At 46.4% G+C, this 4,442-nt stretch overlaps 1 protein-coding gene across 1 annotated transcript in view; it reads left to right on the top strand.

Moving 5' to 3' along the window:
* The first annotated feature begins 466 nt into the window (after positions 1–466).
* The window catches only part of PARVG (parvin gamma), a 21,369-nt gene continuing 17,393 nt past the window's right edge, over positions 467–4,442 (top strand). The window contains exon 1 of the mRNA XM_008638548.2: positions 467–649. The gene's annotated coding sequence lies outside the window, so the exon portion shown is untranslated. The remainder of the gene's footprint in view (positions 650–4,442) is intronic.

Raw genomic sequence — 4,442 nt, 5'->3', positions numbered from 1 at the left:
TCCTCTTTAATCAATGCTGTAAAAGGGGAGGAGGAGCAGCAGCACTGCCTGCTGGAGATAACTCTTGTCTCACATGAGGGTTTTGGGCCCTGGTGTGGCCAACTACCTCTCTAAGGACAAATGAATTAATTTTCTGCCTAGTTTTCTCCTCCTGCTAGGTAGGTAGAGTAGTCCTGATCTGCTTTATAAAATGCTCTTGAAGGAGCATGAGGAAAAGGTGTAGTGGAACATGATCTTGTCTGCTCTTGGCTAGTTTATTATTATATACAAAGTAAAAGTGCTCTGTGAGTCACCCCAGGGGCAGCGTAGCCCAGTCATGCTGGGCAGTGCCATCCAAGAACGATCATAGCTTTCTGATTGTTTCTGGTGTTTCAGGATTTGCAGGGCTGCATGTTTCCTGCACCTGTATTCCTGTTTATTTCAGTCTCTGCAGCCGGGACTAGCACACAGACGATTAAGTTCCGGATGGGAGCGTGGTTTCATTTTTAAGAGCAGAGCACCGCCACACAACTTCCCCTTGCGTGCTTTGTGCTGCCCTACATGGGACACCTCCGAATCTGGGCTCAGCCCTCTCCCCCAGAAACTGCATCCTGAGTCCTGGGACGAGGTCTTGGAAGAGCTTCTGGAGAGTTACTTGAAGGAGAGAATAGTAAGTTTGGAAAATGGGACTCCTTTGGGTGCTTTTTTTCATAATTATTGTTCTTAACGGGAAGATTTTCTGTGTCTGTGTGGATTGTTCTTACTAAGATAACATCTCTTCTGGTGCTAATTAGCAAAGATGGCTCCTGAAAAGTCTGGCGCTATACAGGGAAGTGAAAATAAGTTTTAAACTGGGTGCACAATGCACATGCTCTTTTTTTCTTACTTATGTTTTAATTCTGGTTTTCCGAAGGCAGAAATATTACTATTACCATTCCCACTTGGGGTTTTTTTCCCCTCCTTTGTGTGATCTACTTGGGCAACCATTCCTAGGAAATGTGCTTGAGCTAAGGCAGAGTAGGGCTTTTGCCTTTTCAAGCAGGAAATAAAACAGTTTGGTAGCATTGGTAAATGCCTTGTGTATGTTCTACAGCTGTAAGCCAGAAACCACTGCTCATTAGTGCTTTTTGTGGTACCTTGGGGATATCTGGGAGCTGGACTCTGTGAGGACTCATGGAGGAAAAGTGAGCTGCCCTGACCCAACTTGAGAATTAGCTGTTTATCAGTAGTTGTGACATTGCAAGGTTGTGCAGTAGCCCGGCTCCTGACCTAAGAACAATGCACTTCTTGGCAGCCACTGCAGGTGGCCCACAAAAAGTCAAACACCCCTTGGCTTTAAAGCAAAGCCTGTACATCCATGGCATCCTCAGAGAAAGAGCATTTCATTCAGAGAATGTCATTTCCTTTGAATAGCCCGTAATTAAACATCTATTTTATTCAAAGATGCCATAATGAAATGCCTGTACAGTCAGTATTCAAGCAGTTGTCTCTTACAACGTTCTCCTCTCCAAGTACTGATAAAGAACTTGTGCAGGAGGATGGGGGCTGGAAAAAACAGAATGTCAGTCACAGCTCTGAGCAGCAAATTTTTACTGATGGGCGGCAGGGGCTGGTTGCAGCAAATATGGAAATATTTGCATGAAACAGCTCACCCAAGGAGGTGTCCCAACCCTGGCAGGTTCCATTTTATGTTGTTCCTGCAGTATGTTATTCTTTGAAAGGCTGTGTCTGGGACCAAGCCTCACCAATATGCTGCAATGCCACATGAAGGACTGCTTGTGAATGCTAATTACGAGTAATAAGCAATGAGTCTATTAAATGCTGAAGAACTGCAGTTCTCTGGCTCTGAAATGCCTGTGGGAAACCAATATTGATAAATGTGATCTGAAACACAATAAATGATGGGCTCTGAATGGTGTGTTGCTACTTAGGAATAAAATCTTGGAGAGCTAATAGATAATTCCAAATGAAGTGTCAGCAGTGATGAAAAAAGCAAACAGGACTTAGGAAGAGAGGAACAGAGAGCACTGTGAATGCTGCAGTGCACCTTTCTAAATCTGGGCAAGTCTGGTTCCTAACACTTCCAAAAGGCTTTGATTGTGCTGGAGAAAGCTCAGAAAAGAGCACTGAGGATGACCAAAGGTGCTACCTACCAAAGGTGCCTGGTTTTCCAGGGAAGGATAACTCTAGGCTGTCTTTTCTTGGTTTTGGAAAGAGATGGACATGGAGGGTTTGGGGTAGTAGGGCAGTAGTAACATGGAGCATTAACACAGGGGTGTGAAGAATGGGGATCAGCTGGTCTTTGTGTGGTGCCTTCGGGGGAAGCTGGTGGGTCCGAGCAAGAAACAGGAGACGGAGCTTCACGTGATGTAGGGCCACGCTCTTCACCTTCTCACTGCTGAGTGGTGAGACAGACACAGGCCTATGTTCAAGGGGTGAGTGGGAAGTTCATGGGGAGTAAATGTATTGACAGCTTCTAGTGACCAGGCCCCCAGGTTTGCTTTAGGAAGGCTGAGCTGCACACTGTTAAAGAGTTTTGGGGAAGTACCTCTGTATCCTTGCACTGCTTATAGTTTCTGGGGTTCTGTTTTTTTCCCTAAGGTACTGGAAGGGACTGGATACCAGGCAAGTTAGTCTTACCCAGGGTAGCCTGACACACAGGACTGAGGCCCTAGAGGATATTATGCCACATTATTGCAAATTCTGAATTTCAGACCCTTCCTTACAGGTTTCCAGCTTTTAGAGTGGCTTCTGATGTTCAGGTTCCTTGGCCAAAAAGAGCCCAAGGGTGTGGCAGACAGCACACACCACTTTGATAGTCGAAGGAAGTAAGAGACCCACAAGTATATTGCAAAGCTGAGTGAGAGTAAGCTGTGGTTTACACAGACCATTTCTGTTATGAGCAGGACTTCCCCAAGGCATCACAGCTGTCAGAAACCTAATTTAAAGTAAGTAAAGTAAGTTGTCCTCGGGTTGCTCTCTATTAATTAACTTTTCTCAGTTAATTTCATCTGGGGAGTCTTATCTCAGATAGTTCAGTTGTTCCTCAGGCACTACATCACTCTATTTCTCCTATCTTTTTATATCAAGCACCTTTTTAAAGATAGCATTCAGTTTTGCCACCACCATAATGAAATTAATTCTCTTGTGACCCTTTCTCCTAGTGCCTTGCTGGCAGTTTTGTAGCAATTTGTTTTACCAGATTGATGTGCAAAAGCACCCAGTTGCTATTTTCTACCAATATTCTCAGCTTTGGCAAAATCTGTATTAAAACACATGTTCAGAATGCACTTTGACTGGAGCTGTAAGAAATATGTGGACGCCTTCAGAGCAGCACTGTGCTGCTGTGAAGCTACCACTGTGGTGTATAAAGATATCAAGCAGAGGAATGCCACTTTGGAGATGTTCTGTGCCACAGCATTTTCAGCAGGTGCCTTGCTCTGGGTCATGGGAGCATCTCACTTCAGGCACCTGCAGCAGCAGCCAGGTCTGTCTCTGGTAACAGAATGGAGGAACTCCATTCCTAAAGCTAGGATTAGCCACTCATTTAAATGCTCTGGATTGCTCTTTAAAGGTAACATTCCCACTAATTTCACAGGAAGCCTTAGGAGACCGGGCTCCCAATGTGGGTACCCTGGGCAGAGAGTGGGAGTCCTCTCCTGAGGGAGCCTCTAATATGGAGCATCTCATTTTCTGTTAAAAAAAGCACAAAACCGGCCAACATCCCCTCTCCTACAGTGGCCCAGTAGCTCTGAACTTCAGAGAGAGCATTTCCCATTCACAAACAGCAGCACTCCCAGTCAGAGAGCTGAGCCCCAGGTACCCTGTGCCCAGCAGCAGCTGGGATTTGATGACTCAGAGGAGTGTAAAAGTCTTCCTGGTCATCACATCTGCTCTGCTCTGACTTCCAGAGATTTTTGGGCTGTTGGGAAGGATGAGTTCTCTTACTCCTGCTAGAACAGATATGGAGTAAACCATGCTCTGCTATGAGCGTCAAGAGCCCGCATCCTCCTGTAATTTCCTTCACCTTTGCAGGCCACAGTACAGTTGCAGTAAGTAATTCTGATTTCTGGCAATTAAATCAATGCGCATTTAGGTTATGAAGAACCATCTTGCTTCTTGCGTGCCTGGAAGGCTGAGCCCAGAGAGTGGTGGGGAATGGAGTCAAATCCAGATGGTGACCAGTCACAAGTGGTGTCCCCAGGGCTCAGTAGTGGGGCCAGTCCTGCTTAATATCTTTACTGATAACCTGGACAAGGGCATGGAGTGCACACCCAGTCAGTTCATGGACAACACCCAGCTGGGTGGGAGTGTGGATCTGCTGGAGGGCAGGAAGGCTCTGCAGAGGGATCTGGACAGGCTGGATCCATGGGCCCAGGTCAATGGTCTGAGGGTCCACAAGGCCAAGGGCCCGGTCCTGCCTTGGGTCACACCAACCGCCTGCAGCCACAGGCTGTGGCGAA

Source organism: Corvus brachyrhynchos, unplaced genomic scaffold, assembly GCF_000691975.1.
Source record: "Corvus brachyrhynchos isolate BGI_N302 unplaced genomic scaffold, ASM69197v1 scaffold317, whole genome shotgun sequence".
NCBI lineage: Eukaryota > Metazoa > Chordata > Aves > Passeriformes > Corvidae > Corvus > Corvus brachyrhynchos.
Note: the sequence above shows the minus strand (reverse complement) of the source record. Positions and strands in the feature narration are given on the sequence as shown.